At 38.9% G+C, this 16,135-nt stretch overlaps 1 protein-coding gene across 6 annotated transcripts in view; it reads left to right on the top strand.

Annotated features, from left to right (window-relative positions):
* The window catches only part of TPGS2 (tubulin polyglutamylase complex subunit 2), a 76,404-nt gene that overhangs the window by 40,183 nt on the left and 20,086 nt on the right, over nt 1-16,135 (top strand). The window lies entirely within an intron of this gene.

Genomic DNA, 16,135 nt, shown 5'->3' with positions numbered 1-16,135 from the left:
GACAGTCACTTTGTTAATGGCCCACAGGTCTTGAACAGGCTGGTTCCCTCCTCCTGGCTTTTTGATTGGTAGAAGTGGGGTGTTCCAGGGCGACTGACACTAGATTAAAATGCCTGCCTCTTTGAGTCTAATTAGATGTTCCTGGATGCCTGCTCTTGCCTCTTGTGAGATGGGTACTGGCACTGTCTCTGTGGCTGGGCCCCCAGAGTTAATTCTACAAAGGCAGGGGCTCAGTTATGAGCAAGTCCAGGTGGGTTGTCTTCAGCCCATACTGAAGGGAAGGCAGCTCTGAATTCAGGTGGGCTACTTGAGAGGGTCTGGGCACAGAATAGCCTCCACTCCTCTTCCCTGGGTGTGGTTATTGCCAGTACGAGGGATCCTGACCCTTCTTGGCCTGGGTTTAGTTTGAGGCTGGTGCATCCAGTTGGTTCAAAAGTTACTTGGGCTCTGAGCTTTGAGAGTATATCTTGGCCAAGGAGGGAAATGGGGCACTTAGGCAGGTAGAGAAACTCATGTTGGACCTTGTGGCCTCCAAGTTCACACTGGCGGGTTTGGCAAAACTGTTGCTGGACTGTTTTTGTCCCAGTTGCTTCAAGAATAGTTGCTGTCCTTTTACTGAAAGGGGCTACAGGGAGGGTGACTGTGTTCTGCCCCTGTGTCAACCATAAAAGTCATGTTTTGGCCCCCCACTTTCATTCTGACCATGGGCTCATGGGGGCCGAGAGTGAAAGAGCCTGGTCCTTGTCAGTCAGTCTGTTCGTGCCAGGTCAGTGAGCCTTTCCCCATGAGGCTCCTCCCGGTAACGACGGCTTCAGGGCTTTGCCTCATTTGAGGCAATTCCAATTCGTTCTTCCAATGTCCCTTTTCTTTACAGTAAGCCCACAGGTCCTGGCTAGGTGGGGTCCTAGGCTTCCCCCCTCTTGGCTGGTTTTTCTCTGCCTTTTGGTCATCTCTTTTAGGGCAGCTGCCAGAAGGCTGGCCTTTCTCATTCTTTTTTAGCCTCCCTATCAGCTTGAACTTCCCTGTTCATGTATACTTTGTTGGCAATCTCAGTCAGCTGAGTGATATTCATCCCAGCAAAGCCCTCGAGTTTTTGGAGCTTTTGTCTGATGTCTGGAGCAGCTTGGACCACAAATGAGGTGTTGACCATCTGTTGGCTGTCTTCTGCCTTGGGGTCAAAAGGGGTATAGACACCATAAGCTTCACACAGTCTTTCATAATAGTCCCCAGGAGACTTCTGGTTGTTAAGTGACTGAAGAAACTTTGGTGATGTTCATGGGATTTTTGGACCTGGCTTTGATCCCCTGGAGGAGGGCATCTTAATATCAGCGGATCTGGTGCTGTTCCTCAGGGGTGGTGACGTTCCATTCGGGGCACTCCTTGGGACAGCAATTTCAGCCCATGCACCTTGATCAAGGACCCCAGCTGGTGCGTGCTCTTCCAGGTATTGGCGGGCCCCTTTTATAATCCACCTCCTATCCTCCATGTTGAACAGGGTGTGGAGAAGCTGTTGGCAGTCTTCCCAGGCCAGCCAAAGGGTTTGAAAGAGGGATTCCATTAGATCAACCAATGCTTGTGGCTTCTCCAAGTATAACAGGGTGATGTGTTTCCAATTGAGGAGGTCAGTTTTGGAGAAGGGTTGGTAGTAAAGCATGGACCAGCCTGACTGGGTGGTCCCATCCTCATCATGCCTCTCAAGGCTCTCATGTCTCTCACACCAGCATCTGAAAGGTGCCTGCTCCCAGCCAAGGGCGCAGTCTGGCTGCTGGTTCAGGGGAGAGTGGGTCTGCTGGTTCAGGAGGTGGTGGGGAGACCAACAGCGGTGGGGTGTCCAGGACTGGGGGACTGGGTGCTGATGACCTTGAAGGCACATAAGGTGGGGGCAGTATTAGTTCTTCCTCTGGGTCACCAGCAAGAATTTGCGGAGGCTCAGGCTTTTGCTGATTCCTTGTAGGCTTCTTTATTGAGACGACTAAGACCCTATCCTGTCCCTGCCTGTTGCAAGTGAATTGTACCCAAGGGGGAAGGGTATGGGCATCTCCTAACCAAGAGTCAATATGTGGGAACTGGTCAGGATGACCTGGATCTCCAGTGATGACCCACCAGACTCGGCGGATTGTTGGGACGTCTAGGGTTCCTTCCAGAGGCCACCCTACACTGAAGGTGGGCCATTCAGATTCATACAGTGTTTTCAACCTGCCGGGAGTTAATATTACCCTGTAGTCTTCTGAAAATCCCTTCCTGAAGTTTTTGATCATAGTATCAAGAACTGTGGGTTTGCTATCCCCGACCCCATGGCGTGTCCATGTAACAGTGCCACGACAACAGGGAGGGGTGCCTCCTCTAGAGAGGAGACCAATCAGATGCCCGTTCATTCACGCTCCTCTCAGAGGCTTTGATCAGCCTCGACTGAGGTGTACCCGTATAAGTCCCGGACCCAGTCAGCCAAAGCTGAGGCACCATCATGTCATGGCGGCTGATCGCAAATGCGGGGAAGGGCCCACTCATATTCCATAAGGCAGGCCATGGAATCACAGATTCAGTGCAGACTGAATGGCTTCAGCACACCCACACACACTCAGACCAGAGTTTAAACCCCCCACCCCACCCCAGGAATGTCTGTCTACCTGTGAGAATTCTAAGAAGTCTCCGGGAGGTGATCAGGCTCCCCTTTCATCCCAACGGGTGGGAACTGGCTAGGTCAGCTGCCCCGGAGCCTTACCAGATTCAGCGTTGGAACCAGGTCCTCACCTGCCAAGCTTTCTTGAGTCCAGTGGAAACAGCGGAGCAGGGCCGGCCCAGGGCAACCGGGTGGGAGACTGCCATAAGATCAGGCAGGGCGCGCCTTCTCCCTTGCGATCCCCTGTTCCTTCACCACCCCACCTTTGCCCCAAACCGGTGGCAACAAAGGGCTCCCGTTGTTGGGTTTTTCCGGTCAGGGAACCAAATGTTATGGAAAATACTGGAAAAACCTGGACTGGATCACTGACAGAAGAACCAAGCGGCACTCAGACGTGTTGGAGTGTTGAGGTTTATTTTCACCAGCGGACCCAGGGGAGTAATCTCCCAAGGTCTGAGCCCCAAAGGCAAAGAGAGCAATATATATCTTTCTGCTTCTGTATCTATAATATTCCTACTTGCACAGCAAGCAAGCAAGCAAGCAAGCAAGGGGGAGTAAGTTTAGGGAGTAAGGTTAGGGAGTGAGTTCAGGGAGTAAGTGCCTGGTAGAGCAGGGAGTGAAGGGGAGGGAGAAAAAACAGGAATTTCTGCTGTCTGTGCTAACTAGAGATGAGAAGGGAGCCACCTGGACTAAATTGCTGTCCTTGTAAATATTTCCCTATCATGATAACTGTAGGCTTCCTGTGCTAGGGCCCTGGAGATGGGAGAAAGGCACTCCATGTGTACACTTTTACTCTCTGAAAGCACACAAGACGTGTCATACAGGAGGCACTAGGAGCAAGCCCGAATAACTTAATAAGTAGGAAAATTAATTAGCTAATCCAAAGAGTCAGATAATTCTTTAGGTTACACATCTGTGAGATTGAGTACCAGATGGTGAAGAGAGATCAGACAAAACCTTATCAGAGTGTATATTTTAGTTCTTAGATCAAGAAAATGAAAAATCTGTTTCATTAAAATTATAGGTGTTGTACATTTAACAATCCAAAAACACTTCTTTGAATCACCTGCAAACTTGACACTTGTTTTCAGCCTTAGTTTTTTAAGATTCTGTGTCCTAAAATCATAATATCCTCTCTCTTCCTGTCAAGCTAACACCCCTTTTGCTTCCAGCGTTTTTTAGACTTCATCTTAGAGATTATTCTTGAACCTTGATTAACAAAGTTTAAGTGACACTCATCGATCAACTAGTGTCAGAATTGGAAAGTAAACTCAAGTCATCCTGCTACACTCTAACTTCCCCACCCAGTACCTAGAACTTACTGACATTGTGACCTAAAGCAAACTTGACATCACTGGTGTACAGTATCACATCCCAAAAGGGTCCAAAAAGTCAAAAGTTTGGATAGAGAAACTCTGCCTGTATAACCACGGCAAGAAGTCAGTCTAACGGCTTCAGGAAAGGAATTGGGGAATTCAGCTTTCTCTACACTCCAGCAGCTTGATTGACTAGAGAAAAGTGATCAGGTTTGTGCACAGATGTATGATTTACAATATAGGTCATGCTCCTTATACCTTCTGAGAGGCTCCTAGTCTGTTCTTTTGCTCTTACCATAACCAGTTTGGATGATTTGCTATTCACATGAAATTGTTTTTGTACTTTTTATTTTCTAAGAACTTTCAGGACTATTATGTTCATTGCATTAAATGCTGTAGAAGTATGTGCTCTTTACTATTAATATGTCCTCATTTATCCAATAATTTGTTTCATAAAATAATTTCTAAGATGGGTCTGAAATTTATGTCACTGTTTTCCTCCAGCAGCATCACAGCTTTACCTAGGATCTCCTCTTGCACTGTGTTCCTCTATGCCTCCTCTTCAGCTTGGTCCCTTGAGCCCCTTCTCCAGCTAGCTCTCTCCACACAGGCATTATCACAAAAGAGCAGATAACTACTCCTCCTTAGCTGGTCAGGCAAAAAAAGAGATCAAACTGACTCTGCAGACCTAGTGCCTCTCTCTAATAGAGTTGTTTTTGCTTTATATTTTGAAATGTAATTGACATGTAACATTGTATTAGTTGAGATGTACAACATAATTTGATACCTGTATATGTAGTAAATGATCACCAAAGTTTGTTTAACATCTAACACCACATATTTACAAATATTTTTTCAAATGATGAGAATTTTTAAGATTTACTCTCAGCAACTTTCAAGTGTATAGTACAGTATTGTTCATTGTAGTCACCTTGCTGTATGTTATATCCTCAGGACTTATTTAATATAATAACTGGAAGTTGTACCCCTTCACCCATTTGCCCACTCCCTACCCCAACCTCTGGCAACCACTGATCTGTTCTCTGTAGCTATGAGCTATTTTTTTGTTATTATTTTGTTGTTGTTTTTAAGATTCCACATGTAAGTGAAATCATATGGTATATGTCTTTCTGACTTAATTCACTTAGCATAGTGCCCTTGAGATATATTCATGTCACAAATGGCAGGATTTCATTCTTTTTTATGGCTGAATAATTTTCATTGTATATATATATGTGTGTGTGTGTGTGTGTGTGTGTGTGTGTGTGTATATAAATACACACACATAGACACACAATTTCTTTATTCATCCATCAATGGAAACTTAGGTTGTTTCCATATCTTAGCTATTCTAAATAGTGCTGCAGTAAACATGGAGGTGCATCTATTCAAGTTAGTGGTTTTATTTTATTTTTTTTTATAAATACCCAGAGGTGAAATTGCTGGATTATTTTTAATTTTTTGAGCAACCTGCATACTGTTTTCCATAGTGGTTGCACCAATTTATAGTTGACTCTTGAACATGGAGGTTAGGGGCACCTACACCTGTGAAGTTGAAAATCCATGTATAAGTTTCAACTCCTCACAAACTTAACTACTAATAGCTCTCTGTTCACTGGAAGCCTTACTGATAGCATAAACAGTCAATTAACATGTATATTGTATATTATATATATTATATACTGTATTCTTACAATAAAGTAAGCTAAAGAAAAGAAAATTATTTTCCAAGTTATGACAAATCTCCAAAAACTTTTCCAATATATTTATTCAAAAAAATCCACATATAAGTAGATTCACACAGTTCAAACTTGTCTTGGTTAAGGGTCAACTGTACATTCCCATCAGCAGTGCATCAGGATTCCCTTTTTGTCACATCCTCACTAACACTTGGTATTTATTGTATTTCGGGTGCTAGCCACTGATTGGTATGAGGTGATACCTCATTGTTGTTTTGATTTACATTTCCCTGACAATTAGTGATGTAGAGCACCTTTTCTTGTACCTATTGTCCATTCTTTGGAAAACTGTCTGTTCAATTCCTCGGCTCATTTAAAAGTTGGGTTGTTTGGTTGATTGGTTTTTTTCTATTGAGTTGTATAAGTTCTTTATATATTTTGGACATTAACTTATCAGATAAATGATTTGCAATTATTTTCCACATTCAGAAAGTTTCCTTTTCATTATGTTGAGGTTTACCTGGCTGTTCAGAACAAACAATGTACCTACAGCATGTGTTTCATTTTGCTTTTGTTACCTGTGCTTTTGATGTTAATATGCAAAAAACAAAATTGCTAAGATCAGTTCAAGGAGCTTGCTCCCTATGTTTTCTTCTAGTAGTTTTATTGTTTCAGGTCTTATATTTGACTCTAATCCATTTTGAGTTAATTCTTATGTATAGTGTAAGATAGTAAGTAATCTAGTTTAATTCTTTCTCAAGATTTTGACTTTTGACTCTCATGGTTCAACGCAGATTTTTAGGATTGTTTTTCAATTCCTGTGAAAAATGCCATTGGACTTTTCATAGGGACTGCAATGAATCTGCAGATTGCTTAGGGTAATATGGACATTTTAACTATTATTTCTTCTCCATGAGCACAGTAAATCTTTTCATTTATTTAAGTCTTCAGTTTATTTTATCAATGTCTTACAGTTTTCAGAGTACAGGTCTTTCATGTCCTTGGTTAAATTTATCCCTAAGCATTTTATTCTTTTTGATGCTGTTATAAATGGGATGCTTTTCTTAATGTCTCTGAGAGTTCATATATATACTTTCATTTTCTTCAGATAAATTCCCAGAAGTGGAATTGCTGGATTGTATAAACATTGTATTTTTAAGTTTTTGAGGAACTTCCATACTGTTTTCCATAGTGGCTGTACCGTTTTGTATTCCCACCAACAGTGAGCAAGAGTTCCCTTTTCTCTACAACTTTACCATTTCTTATTCCTTGTTTTTTTTGATACTAGCCATTCTGACTGGGGTGAAGTGATATCTCACTGTGGTTTCCCTGGTAATTAGTGATGAGCATATTTTCATGTGTCTCTTGGCCACCTGTATGCCTTCTTTGGAAAAATGTCTGTTTAGATCTTCTGTCCATGTTTTTAATCTGATTGTTTTTTTAGAGTTCGTTACATATTTTGGATAGAAAGCCCTTATGAATGTGTCACTTATATATGTATTCTCCCATTAAGTAGTCTCTCTTTTCACTCTCTGGATGGTTTACTTAGCTTACAGAATCTTTTTAGTTTAATGTAACCCATTTGTTTTTTTTTTGCTTTTCTTGCCCTTACTTGAGACAGAACAAAAAAATTAAGACAAAGGTCAAGGAATATACTGCCTATGTTTTCTTTTAAGAGTTTTATGGTTTCAGGTCTCACATTTAGATCTTTAATCCATTTTGAGTTTGTGTATGATATAACACAGTGATCCAGTTTCATTCTTTTTCATGTAGCTATCCATTTTTGCCAACACCATTTATTAAAGGGAATGTGTTTCTCCATCGTATATTCTTGCCTCCTTTGTCATAGGTTGATTGACCATATAAGGTTAGGCTTATTTCTGGGCTCTCTATTCTGTTCCATTAATTTCTGTATCTATTCTGTGCCAGCACCATACTGTTTTGATCACTGTAGCTTTGTAGTATAGCTTGGAATAAGGGAGAGTAATACCCCCAGCTTTGTTCTTCTTTTTGAAGATTGGTTTGGCTAGGGATGTTGTGGTTTCATACAAATTTTAGGAGTATTTGCTCTAGTTCTGTGAAAAGTGCCATTGATACTTTTTTTCAGGTAGTGAAATATTTTATTATTAAAAATCTTTTAACATATATAAAAGTAGAGGGAATAAAATAACAACCCCCTGTGTATTTATCACCCACTTAACTATCAACTGTGGCCTATGTTTTTTGCTTAATACTCACACATTATATTGAAGAAAATTCTAGACATCAAATCATTTCACCCTTAATACTATCGGCATGTAGTTAGATAACATTTTTAAGCAACACAAGGACACTTTTTCAAAATTAATGATAGTAAAGGAGTTTTAAGAATGGCCTGTTTTTTTTTCTTGGTGGAAAATAGTGATTTATGCCAGAAAATCTTCATTGATTTGTGAAACTGGATTAAGGAATCCTCATTTAAAGTGGAGTTGGGAGGCAACAGAAGGAGCACTCATCTCTCTCCATCCCCACCTCTTACCAAACTGCAGACCCAACAGGAGGAGACGCATCTCCATCCCTGCAGGGATAGGCCTACTTTACTGCAGCAGGAGGAAAGAAGGGTTTCTCCTGCATAGCAACAAGTTCAGTCAATTAGAAGGCACCACAACTCAGCCAATGAAAAGCCAGCTGTCCTCTAATGGGCTCTCCTTCAGAGCAGTCCCTTCCAACCTCCTCTTTTCTCTATAAAATAGAGTTCCTCTCCTTTGACTTCTAGACTTACCTATGGGATAGTATGTCCCAAATTGCAATTCTTGTGCTATTCCCAAATAAATCAATTTTGCTGGTAAAATAACTGAATGCTTTATGTTTAAGGACAACAGGTTGCATGCTGAATTCATGGGAAATGTTCAGTAATAGAATATTGAGGAAATCATTTTATTAAATTCAACCTGCATATATCCAATATCCCACTTTTACAAAAATACCACGTGTAATTTAGGATTAGAATTCAGTAAAGAAGAATGAGACATGATATTACTTCCTAATAATCTAATACTTCTCAAGACAACGAAAATTAATACATATTAATGTGATTAATACCAAGAGAGTAACACAGCTGATAATTTCTTACATGGTTTTTTTTGCGAGCATAGTTCTTTATGTTCCATTTTTCTTAATATGGGGACACTGATATTTAGAATTTTCGAACTCCAGAATTGTAATTTATGTATAAAAGTAATTATTATGAATTTTTAAATACTTATCATCTGTAAAAACTTGATATCTGAACCATTGATATTTTCATAGAGAGTGGAGTGCATTGAATCTGTAGACTGCTTTAGATAGCATGGACATTTTAACAATATTAATTCTTCCAACCCATAAGGACATTTATGTTGTCTTCGGTGTTTTTCATCAATATCTTACAGTTTTCAGAGTACACTTTTCTTTCACCTTCTTGTTTTCTTAATTTCTTCAAGAATTTGTTATTAGTGCGTAGAAATGTGATAGATTTCTGTGTATTAATTTTGCATCCTGCAACTCTACTGAACTCATTTATTCTAAAAATTTTCTGGTCATTCTTCAGAGTTTTCTATATATAGTATGTCATCTGCAAATAATGAGAATTTTACTTTTCTTTAGCAATTTAGGTGCTTCCATTTTCTTTTTCTTGTCCAATTGCTGTGTCTAGGACTTCCAATACTGTATTAAATAAAAGTGATGAAAGTAGGTACCCATGTCTTGTACTAGATCTTAAAGGAAAAGCTTCCAGCTTTTCACCATTGAATATGATGGTAGCTGTGAGCATGTCATAAATGAACTTTATTATTTTGAGGTATGTTTGCTATGTGTCTACTGTGCCAAGGCTTTTTTTTATCATAACTGGGTGTTGAATTTTCTCAAATGCTTTTTCTGAAACTGTTGAGGTTATCATACAATTTTATCCTTCCATTAGTTAATGTGGTATATCACATTGATTTGCAGATATTGAACCATCCTTGCATCCCTGTAATAATTCCCACTTGTTGTGGCAAATGACTCTTTTAATGTATTTTTTAATTGGGTTCACTAATATTTTGCTGAGGCTTTTTGCAATTGTGTGCTCTGGGATATTCGCCTGTATTTTTTTCTTTTTTTTTTTTTGGTAGTATTTTGCTCTGATTTTGTATCAGGGTAATGCTGGCTTCATAGAATGAATTTGGAACCCTTCCTTCCTCTTCTATTTTTTGAAATAATTTGAGGATAAGTTCTAAGTCTTTAAATCTTTGGCAAAATTCATTTTTAAAGCTGTCTGGTCCTGGACTTTAGTTTGTTGTGAGTTTTTCTAATGACTTACTTCTATTACTAGCAATTTTTCAGATTTTCTATTTCTTCTGAGTTCAGTTTTGGAAGATTGTTTGCTTCTAGGAGTTTATCCATTTCCTCAAGGTTGTCCAATTTATTGGCATTTACTTTTTATAGTAATCAGTTCAATGTTTTGATGCATTGGTGTCAGTTGTAATTTTTACTGATTTTATTTGAGTCCCCTCTTTTTATCTTGATGAGTTTGGCTAAAGGTGAATCAATTTATCTTTTCAAGGACCCAACTCTTAGTTTCACTGATCCTTTTTTCATTTTTTTCAGTCTCTGTTTCATTTATTTCTTCTCTGATCATTATTATGTCCTTCTTCCTTCTAACTTTGGGCTTTATTTGTTCTTTTTCTAGTTTTTTTAGGTGTAGGATTAGATAGTTTGAGATTTTTCTTATTTCTTGAGGTATACTTGTAATGCTATAAACTTCCTTCTTCAAACTACTTTTGCTGCATCCCAAAGATTTTGCATGGTGTTGCTATTTTCATTATTCTCCAAGTATTTTTTTATATCTTATTTAATTCCTTCATTGACTAATTGGTTGTTTGTAGCATGCTATTTAGCCTCCACGTTTTTGTTTTTTCTCCAGGTTTTTTTTTTTTTCTATAATTGATTTCCAGATTCTACTGTTGTAGTTGGAAAAGGTCCTTGGTATGAGTCCAGTCTTCCTACATTCATTAAGACTTGTTTTGGGTTCACTAATATTTTGCTCCAGGTTTTGCTGCAGAATGAGACATTCTGATGTGTGATCTATCCTGGAGAATGTTCTGTGTGCACTTGAAAAGAATGAGAATTCTGCTGGTTTTGGATGTAATGTTCTGTATATATCTGTTAGGTCCATTAGCTCTAGTGTATCATTCATGACCACTGTCTCATTGATTTTCTGTCTGGATGACCTATCCATTCATGTAAATGGAGTGTTAAAGTCCCCTACTATTATTGTATTACTGCCATTTTCTCCCTTTATGTCTATTAATATTTGTTTCATATGTTTAGTTGCTCCTTTGTTGTATGAATAGATATCACAATTAGTACAGCCTCTTGCTGGATTGATCTCTTTATCATTGTGACCTTCTCATATCATTTATGACCTTCTTTGTCTCTTTTTATAGTCTTTGTTTTAAAGTCTATTTTATCTCATATAAGTATTGCTGTCCCAGCTATTTTTCACTTCCATTCACATGGAATATCTTTTTCTATCCCTTCACTTTCAGTCTATTTATGTCATTAGGTCTGAAGTGAGTCTTGTGTGGCAGCTTATCAGTGGGTCTTTTGTTTTTTTTAATCTATTCATTCACCATATGTTTTTTGATTGGAGCATTTAGACCAATTACATTTAGAGTAATTATTGATAGGTACATACTTATTGACTTTGGTAATTGTTTTCTGGCTGTTTTTGTACTTCTTGTTCATTTCTTCTTCTCTTGCTGATTGATGGCTTTTTTTACTGTTATGATTGGATTCCTTATCTTTATTTTTTGTGTATCTGTTACAGGTTTTAGGCTTTTGGTCATGCTGAGGTTCATATATGACATACTAAGTAGATAACGCTCTATATTAAGTTGATGGTTTTTTTAAGTTCAAACACATTTTAAAAGCACTTCTTTTACTCTTCCTTCTCCATGTTTTGCATATATGATGTCATATTTTACATCTTTTTATTTCTTGACTCCCTTAACTAACTTTTTAGATAAAATTCATTTTATTACTTTTGTCTTTTAACTTTGTACTGGCTTTTAAGTGCTCTTTATTATATGTTTGCTTTTGCTGGTAAAATTTTTCCCTTTTATTATTTTCTTACTTCTTAGTTAATGACATTTTCTTTTTCACTTAAAGAAGTCCTTTTAACATTTCTTGTAAGGCTGGTTTAGTAAATGAACCCCTTTAACTTCTGTTGATCTAGGAAGCTCTTTATCTTTCCTCCAATTCTGAATGATAACCTTGCTGGGCAGAGTATTCTTGGCTTTAGGTTTTTTTTTTTTTTTCCATTTGGTTCTTTGAATGTATCATCCCACTCCCTCTGGCCTGTAAAATTTCTGCTGGAAAATCAGCTTATAATTTTCTAGCTGCTTTTTTCTTGCTGCTTTTAAGATTTTCCCTTTATCTTTAACCTTTGATATTTTAATTATTATGTGTGGACCTCCTTGGGTTCATCTTGTTTGAGTCTGTCTGTGCTTACTGGATCTGGATATCTGTTTCCCTCCTCAGGTTAGGGAAGTTTTCAGCTATTATTTCTTCAAATAAGTTTTCTGCCCCTTTCACTTTCTCTTCTACTTCTGGGTCTATAATGCAAATGTTAGTATCTTGATGTTGTTCTAATGGCCCCTTTAGCTGTCCTCATCCTTTTTAGTCTTTTATTCTTTTCCTTGTTCATCTTGAGTGTTTTACATTACCCTGTTTTCCAGATCACTGAACCACTCTCCTTCCTCTAATTTGCTGGTGATTGTCTCTAGTATATTTTTTTCATTTCAGTTATTCTGTTTTTCAACTCTGATTGGTTCTTTTTTTTTTAATTGAAGGGTAGTTGACAACAGTATTACATTACATTAGTTTCAGGTGTACAACACAGTGATTCAACATTTATATACATGATAATTCTAGGTACCAGCTATCACCATACCAAGTTGTTACAATATTTTGACTATATTTCTTATGCTATACATTACATCCCGGTTACTTATTTATTTTACAATTGGAAGTGTGTTTATATATATATATATATTTTTTTTTTTTTTGTGAGGGCATCTCTCATATTTATTGATCAAATAGTTGTTAACAACAATAAATTTCTGTATAGGGGGGTCAATACTCAATGCACAATCATTAATCCACCCCAAGCCTAATTTTCGTCAGTCTCCAATCTTCTGATGCATAATGAACAAATTCTTACATGGAGTACCAATTCTTACATAGTGAATAAGTTACATGGTGAACAGTGCAAGGGCAGTCATCACAGAAGCTTTCGGTTTTGTTCATGCATTATGAACTATAAACAGTCAGTTCAAATATGAATATTCATTTGATTTTTAAACTTGATTTATATGTGGATACCACATTTCTCTCTTATTATTATTTTTAATAAAATTCTGAAGTGGTAGGTAGATACGAGATAAAGGTAGAAAACAGAGTTTAGTGTTGATTGGTTCTTTTTTTATCTTGTTGAATTTCTCACTGAATTAGTTCACTCTTCTCTCAAATCCTGTGATCATCTTTGTTTATATATATAATACAATTTTTTCTATCTTTTAATTTCTGAAGTGTGTCCATTCACTTATTTCTGACTGATAGTACATAAATATTCTTTTACAATAGGCCAGGATGTCTGTTATCCTGATTTTTCAAAAACAGATGTAAAATATCATTAAGAGGCTTCCTTTCCTGAGTTTACAAAACTATGTGTATGTGCATGTATTTTTTTAAATCCCTTTATTTCCATTCCATCCTTTTGGCTGAACTTTATTCATATAATATCTGCCTTTCTTATATTCCCCTCTCTTGTGAAGGTATCACTATGCAGTCATCCAAGCCAAATCTCCTTCACAATCCTCTCACTTCTTTAAATGCTAACAAGATGTATTTCTAAATCTGGAATTGAGCTCTTCTCCACTAGAGTTCCCTTTTGCAAGTCCATTTCTTCATAAGTGACATGTAAGATTTTACTTGTTCTGCCACAGTTTTCTTTCTTTGGTCAGTGGTGACACCTCTAGGTCTTTTTGCTTTTGTAGTTCTTATATCATGATCATAGTCTTATTGAAAGTAGCATAAATGTGGCTTTTAGTCTTTTTCTGCTTAACAGCAATTTGGTTAAATCATACCCACAAAGTTAGTATCAAGAATTTATTGCCGACAGTTCAAGAGTGTAACTGGATTTTTCTTGCTTGCTGAATCAGGATGATTAATCATCTTGATTTCAAATTCCAGCCTGTATTGAATGTAATCCAGATCAGAGTCAGCTTTCTGGAAATTTTTTTGATGAGACGGAGCTCCTCTAAAGGTCCATGGTTGTCAGTTCCAGCTTATCAATCTTCACCTCCATGTTCAATAGTTCTCCAGTGATCATCTTTATAATCATTGCTTTGAATTCTTACCAGGTAGATTGCTTAACTCCATTTTGTTTAGTTCTTTTTCTGAAAATTTGTCTTCTTAGTTTATTTGTAGCATATTTTTGTCTCCTCATTTTGTCCTTCAGTGTTTCTGTGAACTGGATAGAACAGCTCACTCTCCTAGTCTTGAACAAGTGGGTTTGTGCAGAAACATCCCATGTAGACTGCATATCATTCCTAGTGGCTCTGGCTGTCTTTCTGTAGGTGTGGTGGTGTGGGCTGCAGGTCTCTGGGCTCATCACAGTGGAGCCACCGTTGTGGGTCAGCTGGAACCAAAGTGGGTGTGGGCAGGGGAGCCTAAGGCAGCCAGAGCAGTGGGCACCATGGCAGGACTGCTGGAGCTGAAGTAGCCATGGGTCAGGGCAGTCCTGGGACACTCCACACAGGACTGCTGGAGCTGAATGGATTATGGTCAGAGTCATCTCCGTGTATGCTATGCTGGTGCTGCCTTGGTGGTACTGCTAGAGTTTGGGTGAGCACATTCAGGCATTGGCTTCCTTGAGTAATGTCTGCAGCTAGTGTGGATTAGGTGCCCAAGTCTTACTGAGGTGGCAGGCTGGATAGCACCCCTAAACCCTGCTCCTATCTGTGCTCTCAGTGTGGAGGGAAAATGTAAACAGTGTCACTTGCAATCACCTCCAGTCCTGGACAGAGTTCCAGCAGATAACCCCATCATTTGGTACATTTGGTAGATTCTGTTAGTAAATTAGTATTAGTAAATTGGCTCCCTTCACTTAGATTCTACTTACCCTTTAAACTGAGTTTTTTTCTGTGCCCTAAGGCAGGCAAAACTGCACACAAGTGCTCCCTACTGTCGTGTCCAGTATAGAAGGTGGGATTCCTGTCTTTACAATGTCTCCATCTCTCCTTCCATTCTCTTGGTCTCTCTACCCTTTGTTGTGCAAAAGCTATTCAATCAGCACTCACTTCTTCATGAAGAATTGCTGTATATGTAGGTGTAGATTCAGTGTGTACATGGAAAGGGGTGAGTTCAGGCTCTTCCTACGCCATCATCTTGCACCTACCTCAGTGTTTAAAATACCTTAGTGTATTTTGGTAGGTATTCAAAAATATGTCAATGTGTTTTTCTTTTCAGTTGTTCCTCAGCTCTGACTGGTTCTTTTTACATTTTCTGTCTCTTTGTTGAAGTTCTCACTGTGTTCTTCCATTCTTCTCCTGTTTTCAGTGAGCCACTTTATGTCCATTACTTTGAACTCTTTATCAAGTAGATTGCTTATCTCCATTTCATTTTGCTTATCCAGTTCTTTTTCTGAGGTTTTGTCTTGTTTTTCATTTGGAACATATTCCTCTGACTCCTTATTTTTCTTGTCTCTCTGTGTTTACTTCATTGTACTAGGTAGACCAGGTATGTTTCCCAGTCTTGAAGGAGTGGCCTTTATGTAGAAGGTGTCTGGTGGGGCCCAAAAGCATAGTTAGCCCTCTTCACCAGAACCAGGTGCCCCAGGGGTGTCCCCTGTGTAGGCTTCATGTGCCCTCCTGGTATAACTGGGCTGTGACTGTTGCTGTCACTCTCAGGGTACTTCAGGGATTGTCAGCCCAGATGGAGGCCACCTACCAGGGGTGGCAGGGTGGGAGCTGTTTTGGAGGGTTACATATGAGGGCAGGTGAGTTGTGCAGGGCAGGTTCTCAGGAACACAGGGCAGGTAAGCAGTTCTAGCAAGGTAGATGAGAGTGTCAGAAATGGATACCAGCCAGTGCTCAGCCAGCTAGATAGAACAATAAGAAAAATGATGCCTGCCTTTGCTTCTGTTCCTGAAGATAGTTCTACAGGTCCCTGCCCTCCAGCACATACCTTAAAATTAGTCACTACATCTCCATCACTTATGGCCCACTTTTCAATCTGCTGCCTCTCTGCTGGGTCCTGGAGCCAAGTAATTTTGTTCATAAGCCCTTTAAGAGTGGACTCTCAGTTTTCTCTAGCCCTCCAGCTCTCCTGGAATTAAACCCTACTGATTTTCAAATCCAGATAATATGGAGGCACATCTTCCTAATACAGGTCCTCAGAACAAGGGTCCCTGGTATGGGTTTGATTCCCTTGGTCCTCAGGGAGGACCCTTGGTGTGG

The sequence above is a fragment of the Manis pentadactyla genome, chromosome 6, assembly GCF_030020395.1.
Source record: "Manis pentadactyla isolate mManPen7 chromosome 6, mManPen7.hap1, whole genome shotgun sequence".
NCBI lineage: Eukaryota > Metazoa > Chordata > Mammalia > Pholidota > Manidae > Manis > Manis pentadactyla.
Note: the sequence above shows the minus strand (reverse complement) of the source record. Positions and strands in the feature narration are given on the sequence as shown.